This window comes from Capricornis sumatraensis, chromosome 23, assembly GCF_032405125.1.
Source record: "Capricornis sumatraensis isolate serow.1 chromosome 23, serow.2, whole genome shotgun sequence".
NCBI lineage: Eukaryota > Metazoa > Chordata > Mammalia > Artiodactyla > Bovidae > Capricornis > Capricornis sumatraensis.
The window spans coordinates 20,889,185-20,907,200 of record NC_091091.1 but is presented as its reverse complement, the minus strand read 5'-3'; positions in this window follow the sequence as shown (position 1 = coordinate 20,907,200).

The following is an 18,016-nucleotide window of genomic DNA, read 5'->3' as shown; positions in this document are numbered from 1 at the left end:
CCTTGGAGATTTGCAGATCATATATATAGATGACACCAAGCTAAAAGGAGCAACTACTGTGATTGATGATAGGATCAAGGTTTAAAAGGAATTCTGTAAGGTGAAAGATGGCCTAAAATCAATAAGAGAGATGATGTGCCAGGAATGCGAAGCACTGCGTTTAGGTCCATTAATCAATTTACGAGTGTAGGATGGAAAGACCTACAAAACAACAGTTTATGTAAAAAACAAAACACAACAAACAAAACATTTTTTGGTCAATGACTAGTTCAATATGAGATAACAGTGAACCTATCTGTTTAAAGATTGAATACAATCATGGTAAGTGTTAATAAATCACCATATTCATATTAACATTTTACTGTATTCTAATCTAGGGAAGGGTAGAACTGAACAAACTTTTTTCTTCCTTTTTTCCCTAAAGTATAACTGTTGGCTGACCAAGTAGAGTCTAAGAGGTTATGCAGATCAATTTTCCTTTGTTTGTGTTTTAATTTCAGATTCAAAGCCCAGTGGCAATCTACGTAGGATTCACCTTGGAAATCATCACACCTTGTTCAGCTGGTTCCAATTGCCCCTGGGTTTTGAATCCCACTCGGGTCGGCTTACCTGCTTCTCTACCGACCTGTTGGAGAGTCAGAGAGCCCTCTGCTCCTCAAGGAAAGATGTGCCTATGTGTGTGCTCAGTCGTGTCTGATTGCGACCCCACAGACTGTGTCCCACCAGGGTCCTCTGTCCGTGGGATTCACCAGGCAAGAATACTGGGGTGGGTTGCCATTTCCTCCTCTAGGGGATCTTCCCAACCTAAGGAAAGACACTTCTTTCCAAATAGGCCAGGTTTCTCACCTCTCCTTACACACTCCATGGTTGTTTGTTCACTTGTTCATTTATAAATCCATTAACATCCACTATGTGCCAGGCACTGTACCAGGAACCAGGATTCACTAGTGTTAAGACCCAGTCCTTGCCTTCATCAGGCTTCTGTTCTCAGGGGGGTAAGCAGACCCTAAATAAAAACTGAGAACATTTCAGATAATAAAAGATATGAAAATCTGGGACTTCCCTGGCAGTTCAGTGGTTAAGACTGTGCTTCCACTGCAGGAGGAATGGGTGAGACCCCAGTTCCTTGCAATGTGGCTCCCCAAAAAATGGTCTGAACATTTACATCGTACTTGAAAATCCTTGCATCTTCTGCCTAGAATTCTCAGAATGTTACCTTCTGCTTCCTAACCCAGCTCAAGTTCCACCTTCCCCTAGAAGGCAGAGAGTTCTGCCACCTTTCTCCTCCCTGATTTTCTGATGTCCAGGGACTTGTAACACACAATTAATACTCAGTTGCTCTCTAATTGTTTCCCTTACACTAATTTTGCCTCCCAATAGACTGCAGGAGCCAGTAAAATTTGAAGTTAAAGGATATGCCTTCAATTTAAACATATTCGGTCAATCTTTAATAATACACTGTTAAAAAGGAAATGAGAAGCACAAACATAACCTGAGGTTTTAAAGCTGATTCCCAGATAATGAAAGAACTTCTTCCAGTGTCTCCGAAATCCTCCAGAATAAGAGAATAAAGTCAAGACGGTAGTTTGTTTATTTGCTGAACTTAACTCCTCCAAAGAGCCCAAGACTCTGTAAGGAAGGGAGATCTTTAAAGCAACAAACATACCTTGAACAGAGTATTAGTGATTAGAGAGAACAGCAGGAGAGAAACAGCCAGCAAGCTCGAAAAGGGAAAAAGGGCAAATTCAGAAAAATGCTCAGTCCAAAATGAAGCCCAGACAACATTGATTTGGCCATTTCACACACTCTAAAAGAAAAACAGCCCCAAAACAGAACAGAAATAGTACAAATGACCATCAATAGGGGACTGATTAAAGCAATAATTAAAGCAGAAGGTGTCCAGGCATGTGGAAAGAATAAAGTAGGTAGAGCTATATACATGGATGTGAAGAGATGCCACTGTGTAGTTTAAGAAGCAATTCTCAGAATGATACAGATAATATGATTCTTTTCATTAAAAAATTTGTACATGTGGAGAATATAAATTTAAGGATGTATACACTAAATTGTTAACAATGGTATTTCTGCGAATGGGTTATAGACCATGGGTTTGGGGAGACAGGATAGGATTTTAATAATTTTATAACTTTTACAATTTAATAACTTTATAACTTCTGAACTGTTGTATATTCTGCACTTAATTGTGAATACCCAGAGTGGTTCCTGGATTTGTATATGCCCCTTGCGCCACACGGAAGGACTTCCAAAGAGAATTCCTGAGCACCTGCCAATGAACTGTGCCTGGTTATGCCGTAGGGGCATTCTTAGGTTGAACCAGAGTGTGTCCCACCGGAGATGTGGCAGGGCACACAGGAAAGCCATGAGGAGGTGACAAGAAGCATGTTTTGTGTTTGCTTCCTTAATGCAACTCAAGGATGCACTGAACAAACTCCTCGACAAATTTTGTTGTTGTTGTTATATAAAAGGACTCTGGGAAAAACATGTATAAATGGAATTTTTGCATCACCAGGCGGTGAGGGAAAACAACATTTAAAGAGATGTTGAGGTCAAGAGTGTGGCTTTGGAGGGACTTCCTTGGTGGTCCAGTTATTAAGACTCCACTGCAGGGGCCTCAGGTTCGATCCCTGGTTGAGGAGTAAAGATCCTGCATGCTGCATGGTGTATCCAAACAGAAGAAATTAAAAAAAATTTTTTTTAAAGAGTGTGGCTTTGGAATGATGCAGACATTTTTGAATTCTAAGTTTGCCGCTTACTGGCTTTGTGATCTTGGACAAATTAAATCACCTCTCATTGTTTTCCTTCTCCTTCTTCTGAATCTTTTTGCTGGGTCTCCTCCTTTTTTTCCAGCCCTGAAATGCTAGTGTTCCTAAGGCTGCTGTCTGAGGCCCTCTTCTCCCTTCCTTGGGTGATATTATCTTCTGATGGCTTCAGTTACTACTGTATGCCTGTTAACATAAAAGGTAATGGATAAGACCAACTCTCTCTTCTCAGCTTCATGCTCTGCCTAATACCTTCGAATGGATCTCCCTTTCCCTCATGCTAACAGTGGAAACAGTGTCAGACTTTATTTTTGGGGGCTCCAAAATCACTGTAGATGGTGATTGCAGCCATGAAATTAAAAGATGCTTACTCCTTGGAAGAAAAGTTAGGACCAACCTAGATAGCATATTCAAAAGCAGAGACATTACTTTGCCGACTAAGGTCCGTCTAGTCAAGGCTATGGTTTTTCCTGTGGTCATGTATGGATGTGAGAGTTGGACTGTGAAGAAGGCTGAGTGCTGAAGGATTGATGCTTTTGAACTGTGGTGCTGGAGAAGACTCTTGAGAGTCCCTTGGACTTCAAGGAGATCCAACCAGACCATTCTAAAGGAGATCAACCCTGGGATTTCTTTGGAAGGAATGATGCTAAAGCTGAAACTCCAATACTTTGGCCACCTCATGCGAAGAGTTGACTCATTGGAGAAGACTTTGATCCTGGGAGGGACTGGGGGCAGGAGGAGAAGGGGACGACCGAGGATGAGATGGCTGGATGGCATCACTGACTCGATGGACTTGACTCTGAGTGAACTCCGGCAGTTGGTGATGGACAGGGAGGCCTGGCGTGCTGTGATTCATGGGGTCGCAAAGAGTCAGACACGACTGAGCGACTGAACTGAACTGAAAACCCTTTAACATGCATAATATAGTCAGTCTTTCAATATCTTGGGTCAGGTTACTTTTCCAATCTCATCACTGATACATTCCCTCTCTTCTCTCTCTGCTCCATTCAACCCAAACTATTTTTCACTTCTTCCACTAACCGTGTTACGTGCTCCTTGAACTTTGGACTTCTACAACTATTTGGTCCTCCTGCTGTAGCCTACTGGTGTAGCACCTACCCTGGTGGTTTCCCAGTACTGCACTCTTCACACTGCATTGAATGATCTGTTTACACATCTGGTTCGCCCATCAGATCGTGAGCCCCAGAAAGCTGGAACCATTTTTGTCTTGTTTGTCACTGTATATTTAGAATGTTATGCCACCAATATTGACACCTGATAGTCAAATTATCAGTTCAGTTCAGTTCAGTTCAGTCGCTCAGCTGTGTCTGACTCTTTGAGACCCCATGAATCACAGCACGCCAGGCCTCCCTGTCCATCACCAACTCCCAGAGTTCACTGAAACTCACTTCCATCGAGTTGGTGATGCCATCCAGCCATCTCATCCTCTGTCATCCCTTCTCCTCCTGCCCCCAATCCCTCCCAGCATCAGAGTCTTTTCCAATGAGTCAGCTCTGCGCATAAGGTGGCCAAAGTATGGGAGTTTCAGCTTCAACAGCAGTCCTTCAAATGAACACTCAGGACTGATCTCCTTTAGAATGGACTGGTTGGATCTCCTTGCAGTCCAAGGGACTCTCAAGAGTCTTCTCCAACACCACAGTTCAAAAGCATCAATTCTTTGGCACTCAGCTTTCTTCACAATCCAACTCTCACATCCATACATGACTACTGGAAGAACCATAGCCTTGACTAGATGGACCTTTGTTGGCAAAGTAATGTCTCTGCTTTTGAATATGCTCCCTAGGTTGGTCATAACTTTCCTTCCAAGGAGTAAGCGTCTTTTAATTTCATGGCTGCAATCACCATCTGCAGTGATTTTGGAGCCCCTCAAAAGTAAAGTCTGACACTATTTCCACTCTTTGCCCATCTATTTGCCATGAAGTGATGTGACCAGATGCCATGATCTTCGTTTTCTGAATGTTAAGTTTTAAGCCAACTTTTTCACTCTCCTCTTTCACTTTCCTCAAGAGGCTTTTTAGTTCCTCTTCACTTTCTGCCATAAGGGTGGTGTCATCTGCATATCTGAGGTTATTGAGATTTCTCCTTGCAATCTTGATTCCAGCTTGTGCTTCCTTCAGCCCAGCGTTTCTCATGATGTACTCTGCATATAAGTTAAATAAGCAGGGTGACAATATACAGCCTTGACATACTCCTTTTCCTATTTGGAATCAGTTTGTTGTTCCATGTCCAGTTCTAACTGTTGCTTCCTGGCCTGCATATAAGTGTCTCAAGAGAAACCTCTAATTATAGATGTTTTAAATAAAGCCCTGTTGTTATTAACATGAGCAAGGTAATATAATGGGTAAGAATTGTGAACAAGGTGATATAATAGGTAAGAATCGGGGTCTTGGTTCAAATTTTAATTCTACTGCTTAACAGCTGTGCAACTTTTGGTGAGTGATTAACTTCTCTGTGCCTGTTTCCTGTTACCTTCTGTGACTCCATCTAAAATGTTTAGAGGAAATGAAGGACTAAATGAAATAATTGTTTTCATTACCAAGCAAGTGCTTAGTAAATATCAGATAATTTAACACTTAGAAAATGCTTTGAACAGTTTTCGTAACATAGTAATAACATAATAAATATTATTTATTATTATTACTATAATTTTTGTAATGATAAAAATAATCTCTAGTTTTAAAACTTTAGATTTCTGTGTATAGATTTCACTTCAACCACAGAATATTTGTATTTAGTGAGTTAGGTAGTCTGATATCTTTTCCCCTCTAGGAAGGTATCTGAATGCTCGAGTGGAAAGTTATTAGGAACTGTAAGACGGAAAGGAGGAGATTCAACTGTGTTTAGCGTTAGCAGTGTAGATTTCAGTTTTTCAATACAGTGGTTGGACTTTAATGTTTCTATGATTGTTCTTTTGTTCTGATGTGTGTTCTCAAGCTTTGGTGTGCATTGGCCTCACCCAGTAGCTTGTTAAATTATCCATCAACTATCTCCATTGCTGGTTCTGGGACAGGGCCTGGGTCCATGGACTTTTACAAAGAGCCCCTGGTCATTCTGATACAAAATGAGGTTTAAGACCCTGTGAGCTAATAAAAAGCAATTAGTTAAAAAACAACTACTCTGTCTGGGTGGCAGCTTCAGGCTCAGCAGGGCTTTGTTGAAGTTGCCTTCTGGGAAGGGCCCTGAGAGACTGGTGTCCCAGAGATGCCTCTGCGGCTGGGCTCGATCATTTCCTCCAGGAGACTCCTAAAGATGGCTGGCTTCACCTCTAACAGGAACAGCTGCCAAGGAACCGCCCTAGGCTTGTTAGGGGAGGGGAAGAGGAGGTCCCCCAGGAGGTGTGCTGGAAGCACCATTGGAAGCCCTTGCGGAGGCTCCATCCTATAGCAGCAGGTAACAGCAGTGCTTCTCAAAGCCAGCCCCCAGGATCACCTGCATCCAGAATCACCTAGAGAGTTTGTTAAAATGCAAGTCCTTTGGTCCTACGCCATACCTACTGAATCAGGATCTGCAGCTTAAACAAGCTTCATAGATTTGTCTGAGACATGTTGTTCAGTCACTTAATCATGTCTGACCCATTGAGACCCCATGGACTGCAGCATGCCAGGTTTCCCTGTCCTTCCCTAATTCCTGGAGCTTGCTCAAACTCATGTCCATTGAGTCAGTGAGGCCATCCAACCATTGCGTCCTCTGTCGTCCCCTTCTCTGCCTGCCTTCAATCTTTCCCAGCATCAGGGTCTTTTCGAATGAGTTGGCTCTTTGCATCAGGTGGCCAAAGTAGAGTCAAAGAACTTGAGTTGATCCCAGTGCATCCCAGGCTCTGCCATCTGAAATGGAGAGGTGTTTTTGTTTTGTTTTGTTTCGTCACACTGTCCTTCCCAGCAGACTGCACAGAACCTAAACTGATTTCTCAGATTGTATTTTAAAATTTTATTTACTTATTTATTTTTCGGCTGTGCTGAGTCTTCATTGCTGTGCGAGGGCTTTCTCTACTCTTCGTTGCAGTGCACGCTTCTCATTGCGGTGGCTTCTCTTGTGGCGGAGCAGCGCTCTAAGTCCAGGCTTCAGTAGTTGCAATACAGGGACTTCAGTCGTTGCAACATGTAGGCTCAGCAGCTGTGGCGCATGGGCTTAGTTTCTCTGTAGCATGTGGGATCTTCTTGGATCAGGGATCAAACTTGTGTCCCCCACACTAAGGCAGATTCTTATCCACTCTGCCACCAGGGAAGCCCCAGACTTCTCAGATCTTACATGATCACCACCGCTCAAACACCAGGTGGAAGGTGTAACCTCAAAAAGACTTTTGTAAATCAAAGCATAACTTTCTTTGAATTTTTAGATGTTATGCCCTTTTCTGAGGGCAACTCAAGTGGGCATTTTGTTTTCAGGGAGTGTCCGGTTAAAAGGATTTTCTGTAGAGAAATCTCAATTGTGGGCCATGTCTGGATTCCTCCTGTGGGTCCTGTGAGGGCGGCAGGGCCATCCTGGTGCACTTGGCTCCGCTGAGTGAAGCATTTTGTAGGTGACATCTATTCTCCTTATCTGTCAAAGAGAGATGAGCCGGGACTGGGTTGCCGCGGGGGATGTTACCGCCTTGGTTTTCCCATCAAACTCTGTCAGGCTTTGTAACTTGAAGGAATGAAAGGGGGGAGTGGGAGAGGGACAGTTTCTAACAAGCTGTCAGCAGGGCCCCACCAGCTTGCCTCTGCCCTGACTTTGTTCCAATGTTATTAGGGTAAAAATCTTTGAGTTTCTCTCAGAGAAAGAGAAATGGCCTGGGGCTGAGAGGCACAGATTCATAAGTAATTTCCCTCATTATACACTTCCAGTGCTTAATCACCATTTCAAAGAGGAAGAGCCATCACAGCAGACTTGGAAACCTTTGCCCGAGACAGGATGCATTGCCCTCGTACTGTAGCTTCACCAGTGTGCCCTTCTCAGCTGCCTAAACTGGGGGAGACCTGGCTCTCAGCAAGGCTGAGATATAGGAAGCCTTCTCTCCCTAGTGATTTTTAGGGCTGGGACAAGGCCTAAAAATGCTTCTCCCACTTTTACAAAGTGCTCGTTCAGAGATTGCTCCAGAAGTGGGATCTGCTTGCACGGGTGAGTTTTCCAAGGAACAAGAGAGGTGGTCTGAGTCAATGCCAAGTGTAACATCGGACGGGAAGGTATCTGGAAAAGTCAGAGCAACTCAATTTCAGTAATCCCAGAGTTGAAAAGCAGCAGGTTTAATAGCAAAAACCTCAGTACACTAGCCATTTTTGTTTGGTGTAAGAATTATAGATTTGTTTTTGTCAGTCACTCTACTATTTATTATAAAATTACACACTCAAGATTATAATGTTAAAAAATCATAATTATCTTAAGTAATCTGTAATCCAGGATTACAGATGGTATGACAACCGATAGCCCTGGAATGCACTTGGAATATTTACACAAGTAGTGCATGGATACATTCTTGTAAAATATTTAGAAGTTTACACAGCAAAAAGTCCCTTTCCCTCCCATTCCTCTTCCCAGAGGTAACCGCTGTCCACAGTTTGGTAAGTATCCTTCAGTCATCTTTCTAAACATTTATATACACATGTACGTATATATGCACACTCATCTTTTCACATAAATGAGATCATATATCACATATTGTTATGTAACTTAAAAAACCCAAATAGTGTACATATCTTGGGGATATTTTCATGGCTGTACATATGAGTCTTCCTCATTCATTTTCATATCAGCACAGTGCTGTATTATAGGGATGAACCCTTCTTAGAGAATCACTCACTAACTGGTGGGCATCAACATTTTTTCCAATGTGTTTGCTATTTTAAACTTTTAAAAACAGTGTATGCCCAAGCTGCACCCAGACCCACTGATTCAGAATCTTTGAGAGTAGGGTGTACATTTTGGATTTTCTTCGGAAAAAAAAAAACTAAACTAAACTAAATTCTAATGTGAAGCAAGGATTGAGAATCATGATCAAACAAAATAGAACTCTAGAGCATTTTAAGGTAGTGCAATTACTATGGAAGCAATCAGAGACGATCAAATAGTCACTGATTAAATTTGAATCATTTCCTTTGAAAACAGCTTGAGTGAATCAAGTTATCCAGGTGAAAATAAATTTGATGTTTAATAGATACGTAACATTTTTAATCTTTGGAAATGCTTTCCTTTTTTATCTCAGCATCTTGGATTTGAAGCTGTGAGCAAGGTAGGCCAGGAATGAAACAGTCCAGGAAGCTGATGGGAGTAAAAATGATGCTTCTCAATTTTAATGTGCTTAGTAAACGTCTGGGAATCTTCTAAAAATTCATATTCTGACTCAGTTGGTCAGGAGTGGGGCCTGAGATTTTGTGTTTCCAACAAGCACGTGGGTGACACTGATGCTGCTGATGTGAGGACTATACTCATTATAAGTGGGCACCTGGGTAAAAGGTAGTAGGCTACATGCAATGGAGAACCCAATTTAACAGAAGAACCTGAGTGTCAGTCATCAAAATGCTGGACACTTGGCATGACAAAGAAAGGGATGAAAGGAGAAGGGACTACACAGTGCGAAAGGATGAAGGGCAAAGAAGTTCTTCCTCTGCATTAGCTAAACAAGGATGCCTTCCATCTTGGAGTCCCATGCCCTAGACAGGGGCACATCCTGAATATGGCACTAAAAGCATTCCAAGACTATTGGCTGTCATAGCAGCTGTAATCCTGGAGCTTGCCCAGTACTATTTCTTGTCTCTGTAACTTTCCCTTCTGGGGAATCCTGACGGTAGCCCATGGGTCCTGAAGTGCTCATGCCACAGCCTTTCATCTCATTTGCAACCCACTCCTTCCCCTGGGAACCAGAGGCCCTAACTCTGAACCTGACTTGCCTCTACCCATCATTTACTCTCTTGGTCAGTGGTCTTCCAGAGGAGACTTTGCGGCCCAGCACTGGCTGTTACACCCATCAGACATGAAGTAGACACCATAAGTCTCTTGGCAATACCCACTCACTATCTAGGACGGTTCTGTCCTCTTTGGGCAGTGCCTGTCATCAGTTTTCCTCTCACCCTTTAGAGATTCTTGTTCTGTGTGGAATAAAAATAATAAGCATGTAAGTACCTGTTTCTGATCCCTCCTTTTTCTTAATGTTTGTTTTTTTCTTTAAATTAATAAAGATCTATGTGATTCACAATATACTTTTTGACTTGCTTCACACTTCTTAAGTAAGTTACAAAGATAATATACTTGTATCTTACTAATAGAAATTAGATTTTTTAAAATACTATATTTGTGTTTTTATCATTGGAAGCTAGGAGCACTAATACAGTGATAAAGGTATTATTTTAATGGGCCACTTTCTCTTGAAAATATGGGCCGCCAAAACAGATTCCAGAAATTCAAGATTAATGTATACAAGCTGTAGGGTCTGAGAGGGGCTACTGGGGTGGGAATTAGAAGGGGAAGACCATCCACACTGGAGGGAACATTCTGAGGGGGAAAGAACTGGCCTCAACTAGATGAATTCCTTATTATATGCTTTCAGTTCCTTTTCCATGAAAAGACAAACAGCACTCACTATGGCTGTAATTTTAGTAATTTTATTTGTACATTGCTTTCATTGTCTGTCTTCTCCATTAGATTAGCGAATTCATGAGGACAGGGACTTTGTCTTTTTTTTCACCATGTAATCTCTTTTTGGCCCCGCTAAATGGCTTGTGGGATCTTATTGTTTCCCGACCAGTACTGAACCCAGGCCATGGCAGTGAAAGGACCAGGTCCTAATTACTGGGCTGCCAGGGAATTCCCTCACCAAGTTGTCTTTAGAACCTAGTGAAATGCCTGGCACATAGTATTAACAGAAAGTCAGTAAGTATTGATACAATGAATAAGTGAATGGAAAAAATAATGAGAAAAAGAAACAGCGGTACTATGAGATGAAGTTAAACTGGGTTAAAACTAAAATTAAAACTAAAAAAAGGCTCTCGAGTCTACAAAGCTGATAAATGTATTACTGCCTGCCATATTAATAAGCAAAGGACTACACTGGCGTCAGTGACTGGGGCCACAGTCTAGGGTGAACTGGTGAGCTCTGAGAAAACTCAGGATGTGAAAACACAGTATTTTGGCCCCAGATAGCTGAGCACATATCAGAGGAATGATTTCAATGAGCCCAGACTCTTGCATCTTCCTATATAGAAGAGCACTAGATTCCTTAATTTGCAATTTCTGTTAGTAATTTTCTTTAATTAACAGTAATCTTTTGTTCCTACTACCTGCCCTTTGTTGTGAGACTCCTATCTATCCTAGCTCCCTGCTTACCTTCTTGGAGCAGTTCTCTCAGGGTTACTAGAGATGCTGCCTCCCTGGCTTGAAGTCCTAAACATTCCCACCGAACGAAATGTAACACTTGACTTTTAGGTTGTGAATGTTTCTTTAGCTGACAAAGCTTAACTTCGGAAGAAAGATTCCTGATTGGAAAAGTTGGAGACCCATTCCTTCAGTCATGTGGAAGATTGAAACATAGCGTACCCCTTTCAAATAATTTTGACATTGTTATGCCATTTTTTGTAAGTCCTATGTCTCTTCCATTTCTAGAGCACAATATTTCTCTGTTCAGAACTTGGAACTCTCGTATGGAAATTAATATAATGTCAGAAAGCAAATACAGGGATTTCATTACAGGATAAGGACTTGCTGTGGTCTTTTTAAACACAATTAATGAACCAGTAATACATTTAAAATGTTTTTTTTTAATGCAATTTAATTTAAGGGGAATTATCAGATTAATATTTGGTATGCATTAACGTAAAATATTCTTTGCTCCCTGGAATAAAAGCACAATATGATATCTAAAATCAGAGCATCTCATTCACCCTTTCATTCAAGAAAATTTTTTGACACCAGAGGCCACACGGTAGAGTGGAGTAGGGACCCTGAAGATAGACTACCTACATGCCTATCCCCACCATCGTATCAGTTCAGTTCAGTTCAGTCATTCAGTCGTGTCTGACTCTTTGCAACCCCATGAACTGCAGCACACCAGGCCTCCCTGTCCATCACCAACTCCCGGAGTTTACTTAAACTCATGTCCATTGAGTCAGTGACGCCATCCAACCATCTCATCCTCTGTCATCCCCTTCTCCTGCCTTCAATCTTTCCCAGTATCAGGGTCTTTTCCAATGAGTCAGTTCTTTGCATCAGGTAGCCAAAGTACTGGAGTTTCATCTTCAGCATCAGTCCTTCCAATGAATATTCAGGATTGATTTCCTTTAGGATGGGCTGGTTGGATCTCTTTACAGTCCCACGGACTCTCAAGAGTTTTCTCCAAAACCACAGTTCAAGAGCATCAATTCTTTGGTGCTCAGCTTTCTTTATAGTCCAACTCTCACATCCATACATGACTACTGGAAAAACCATAGCTTTGACTAGATGGACCTTTGTTGGCAAAGTAGTGTCTCTGCTTTTTAATATGCTGTCTAGGTTGGTCATAACTTTTCTTCCAAGGAGAAAGCGTGTTTTAATTACATGGCTGCAGTCACCATCTGCAGTGATTTTGGAGCCCAGAAAAATAAAGTCTCTCATTGATTTCACTGTTTGCCCATCTATTTCCCATGAAGTGATGGGACCAGATGCCATGATTTTAGTTTTCTGAATGTTGAGTTTTAAGCCAATTTTTTCACTCTCCTCTTTCACTTTCATCAAGAGGCTCTTTAGCTCTTCTTCACTTTCTGCCATAAGGGTGGTGTCACCTGCATATCTGAGGTTATTGATATTTCTCCCGGCAATCTTGATTCCAGCTTGTGCTTCTTCCAGCCCAGTGTTTCTCATGATGTACTCTGCATATAAGTTAAATAAGCAGGGTGACAATATACAGTCTTGACATACTCCTTTCCCAATTTGAAATCAGTCCATTGTTCCATGTCCAGTTCTAACTGTTGCTTCTTGACTTGCATACAGATTTCTCAAGAGGCAGGTCAGGTGGTCTGGTATTCCCATCTCTTTCAGAATTTTCCACAATTTGTTGCGATCCACACAGTCAAAGGCTTTGGCATAGTCAATAAAGAAGTAGATGTTTTTCTGGAACTCTCTTGCTTTTTCTATGATCCAACAGATGTTGGCAATTTGATCTCTGGTTCCTCTGCCTTTTCTAAAACCAGCTTGAACATTTGGAAGTTCATGGTTCACATACTGTTGAAGCCTGGCTTGGAGTATTTTGAGCGTTACTTTACTAGCATGTGAGATGAATGCAATTGTGCGGTAGTTTGAGCATTCTTTGGCATTGCCTTTCTTTGGGATTGAAATGAAAACTGACCTTTTCCAGTCCTGTGGCCACTGCTGAGTTTTCCAAATTTGCTGGCATATTGAGTGCAGCACTTTCACAGCATCATCTTTCAGGATTTGAAATAGCACAACTGGAATTCCATCACCTCCACTAGCTTTGTTCATAGTGACGCTTCCTAAGGCCCACTTGACTTCACATTCCAGGATGTCTGGCTCTAGGTAAGTGATCCCACCATCATGATTATCTGGGTCATGAAGATCTTTTTTGTACAGTTCTTCTGTGTATTCTTGCCACCTCTTCTTAATATCTTCTGCTTCTGTTAGGTCCATAGCATTTCTGTCCTTTATTGTGCCCATCTTTGCATGAAATGTTCCCTTGGTATCTCTAATTTGATTGAAGAGAGTTCAAGTCTTTCCCATTCTATTGTTTCCCTCTATTTCTTTGCATTGATCACTGAGGAAGGCTTTCTTATCTCACCGTTGTATGGATGTGCCTTTTTGGCAAATTGTTCTAGTGCTTTTTGCCTCAATTTGTTCATCCATTAAATGGAATAATAAGACCACCTACTTCAATTGTTTTTGTAATTTAAGTGAACTAGTTTTTATTGAGCTCTTAGGACAGCACCTGGAGTACAATAAGCAATATGTGCATGTGTGTTCATTCACTCAGCAGTGTCTGACTCTTTGCAACCTCATGGACTGTAGCTCACCAACTCCTCTGTCCATGGGATTCTCCAGGCAAAAATACTGAAGTAGGTTGCCATTTCCTTTCCCAGAGAAATTTTCCTGATGCAGGGATCAAACCTGCATCTCCTGCATTGGATTCTTTACCCATTGAGCAACCTGGGAAGCCTGTAAGCACTATGCACATGATTTTAAATAAACAAACTCCTGTAATGTGCCAAGCAGGTATCAAGCACCAACAGGCTCCTGGGAAAGTTGTGAACTAGTATCTACTGAACACTTGAGATATATCAAGCACCAATCTGTAGCAGTTTTGCGTCAGTTTTTATGACAATTCTGATGGCGACACCATCCTTCCTCATTCCTTCAGCCAGTACTTACTGAGTGTCCACTAGATGTCAGGGGCTGTTTTCGGTTCTGAGGCACAGCATCTTCGGATTTATGTTTTAAAAAATTATTATTCTACTAACAAATGATATTCAATAGCGCCCTCAATTTCCAGATCAGCTCTAAATTGTAGTGTATCTCACTAATCTCTATTAAAACATTCTTATAACGTCTGAAGTTTTAAATTACTACATTCCTAGAGCTTTGTAGAACTGTTTTTTTTGCGCGTCTGTTCTACTTAATTATCATTGTTAGAGACTGTCTTAATTTTGTATTCTTGTGAAATCACTTTCAAATCTGTTATTTTTCAACAAAAACTTGATTTTTTTAGGTTATAAAATAATATATTTGTTGGAAAGTATGTCATTTTTCTATTGAAGCAATGCTGTAAGCATAGTTGTATATCTCTATGCCTATCTATCTTTGTAAACTGATATAGAAGTCTTTAGGATAGATTCCTAAGAGGAGAAATTGCTCGGTGAAACGGTATATGCATTTTAATTTTGACTGATATTGCCAAAATGCATCCTAAGAAGAGGTTTTTATCTATTGACACTCTCACCAATAGTGCACAAAAGTGCCTACACCCCTATACTCTCAACAACATGATTTGACAATATTTATAAATATTTTTGTCAGGCTCATAGGCAATAATGGATAAATTGGTGTGGTTTCAGTTTTATAATGAGAATGACTTTTTGTCCATTTATTGGCTATTTGTATGGATTCTTTGACTTCTCTATATCCTCAATTCATTTTTATATTGATACAGTGAAGCTCTGAGTAGCTATCAGATGTGACTGATAAGCAGGCTGCAAGTATTTTTTCCAAGTCATCATATTTTAATTTATGGTATCTATCATCAATTTTTTCTTTAGGGCTTCTGAGATTATGTCATGATTGGGAGAGTCTATTCCACCCCAGTACTGTTTCAAAAATCTCCACTATCTTCACTATTTTGTTCGTAGTTTAAAATATTTAAATCTCAAAAAATTGCTGCTGTGAAAGCAATAATGGTTAACAATAGTACTTAGTTTTCAGTCATTAGCAGAAGTCACATACTTGGAAATCAAATAATAATAAAGTGAGTTTGTTTTAACGTGGTGAGTTTCCTTCATATAAATGTTTAATTATGTGCTAGACATAAATGACTTGTGAAAGCATTTTATAGAGGCGCCTCTTGTTTCTTGCATATATTCCCATGTTTATAGAAAATGGCTGAGAAAATGGTTGGGGAGAGACCAGGGCAGAACCTCTATGAAGGGAATAAGAGTTTAAAACAGAGCAGAAGTCTTTTGATTACCTTGTTCTTTACATCCTTGTCCACAGAGTGAAAGTCCTGTATTTTTTCCTGTTTTTGCCCAATCAACAAAGACGTGCTTTGGAAAGCAGATGATGTGGAAGATGGTTATTAAGAATTAATTCTGGGTGAAAAAGTTATTGAATCTGTCGCACACAATGTGCATGTAGCTAAATCGACTGTATTAAATATTTTAAAATGGATAAGATGGTCAGTTGTACGTTTTTTACCATAATTAAAGAGTTAATTCTTTAACATTAATAATTAAGCATTATAGTGTATGTTTTTAATCAATCAACTAGTATTTGAGTACCTATTATGTATCAAATATCTTGTGGTGGTGGAGGATACCAGGAAATATGATTTCAGTCCTCAAGGAACTAACAAGCAATCAAGTTGGAGAAAATAGTTGAGTATGCATGAAAATGTACAGTCTCAGGCAGTGTGATGATACCAAATGAGAAGAGAGACACAAATTCTTATAGGAGTTTTAAAAAAGCAGAAATCTGACTACGGTGATAGAAATGTTAGGTACTTAAATGGCTTTCAAAGCACTTTAATATATATTTTCCAAACTAACCCTTTTACCAGATCTAGGAGGCATTATCTCCATTTAACAGATGAGGAAACAAAGGCTCAGAGGTTGTAATTTTTCCGAGTTCACATGGCAGAGCTGGGAACTAGATCCAATGTTTTCCAGTTCTTACTCCTAGTGGGCTTTTTTAAATCTGGCACTGAAGATTTATTGCCCGAAAGTTTTGAGGGTTAGAGCAGAATACAGATGTGCTAGGGACACTGTGGTTATGTATTTGTTAGAATTAGGATTATTCTCTCCTCACTGTCATCATGCCAAAGAATATAAAGTAATTTTTATTTATTTATTTATTGGTTATGCTGCACAGCATACGGTGTCTTAATTCTGCTACCAGGGATCAAACCTGGGTCCTCTGCACTGGAAGCTCGGAGTCAACCACCGGACCACCAGGCAAGTCCCTCAAGTAACTTTTAATATAAAGTAAGGAATACTTTTTTCTTACTATTTACTGCATAAACTCAAATCAAACTGCAATTGAATGAGGACTAACGTGCAAGTCTGCAGTTTCACCGCTGTATATACACAGCTGTTTGACCAACTGCAGTCCATGACAGACATTCCTTACCCATCACGTCTGACATCGTTCTTTAAGGTCATAATACATGTGGTACAGTTAAAATCATTCTGATCTGACCCAGGTGTGACAGAAATGAAAACTAACACAGGTAGCAGAATAAAGTCAGTGAATTCGAATTTAAAAGCAGTTCTCAGGGCTAAGACCACATGAGTTACACACATTTTCTTAAACCACATCCTGCTGGTTCAGTGAACTGACTTCTACCCAGAAAGTGCAGAGCCTTAGGTCTTTTCATACAATAACCCTATCTGATTGCCCAGGGTCAAGCTACTGTTTATCTTTGCCAGACACAACCCATATCCTGAACAGAACCCATATCCTAAAACCTGTGTTTTTCACCAATTACTTCAGGGCAATACAAGCTCTGACATTCTTTCTACATAATCACCTAAACAAGAGAAATACTCTAATTTTTTGTTTTTTAAGTATTAGGTAAAAGTAGCTCAGTGGTAAAGAATCTGCCTGCTAATGCAGGAGCCGCAGGGGCTGCAGGTTCAATCCCTGGGTCTGGAGGATTCCCTGGAGGAGGAAATGGCAACTCACTCCAGTATTCTTGCCTGGAGAATCTCATGGGCAGAGGAGCCTGGCGGGCTATATAGTCCATGGGGTTGTAAACAGGCAAACACGACTGAGTGACTGAGAACCAATACAAACACACACACAGCGGTCAGAGCTTTGCTTTTCATTTTCTTTCTCATGAGCGCCCAACATTTTGCAAAAGAAGGGCCGTGCTGCCCTCTACTGCAGGATGTTGAAATGTTCACAATACACTCATATCCGCCTGCCACCCCCACCACAACCCAGCTATGTGGGATAGAGGAAGACAATCTATTACAATGGTTTACACTGTCCCTTTAGGAGGTGTTTAAAAGAAATGTGAACAACAACAAACAAACAAACAAAAAAAGAAATGTTCTCTTGGAAAATACATTGAATTTGTTTCCATCATTATTTCTTTATTTACCTTCATTTTGTACCAAAGCGTAGGACTTTAGGACATGATCTAACAACAAAAAAAGGATATTACAACTTGGGCAGGGGGAAGCTTAAGACATGGCTCTAGAGGTAAGAGGCTGTGTTTTGGTGCATTTAGGGAGAAACAAAGCAAAGGGAGGAAATTTAATTCTGACTTTAGGGTCTGCGATCTTTTGGTCTCCTTTCATTTGGAGTGTTGTCATTAGCTTTCTGCTAAGGTGATCTTACTAAGTGTCCAGTACAATTCTAAGCATTTTAGAGTCAATTGTTTAATAACATTAAATCATTTAATCCTCACAGCAATCCAATGTGGTAGAATTATTATTATCTCTGTGTTACAGGTAAGGGAACTGAGGTATACAGGGGAAATCTAGTCCCAGAGGCCATGCTTTTAACCATTATACTACACTGCTCCTTTAAATAAAGTACAAAAATTA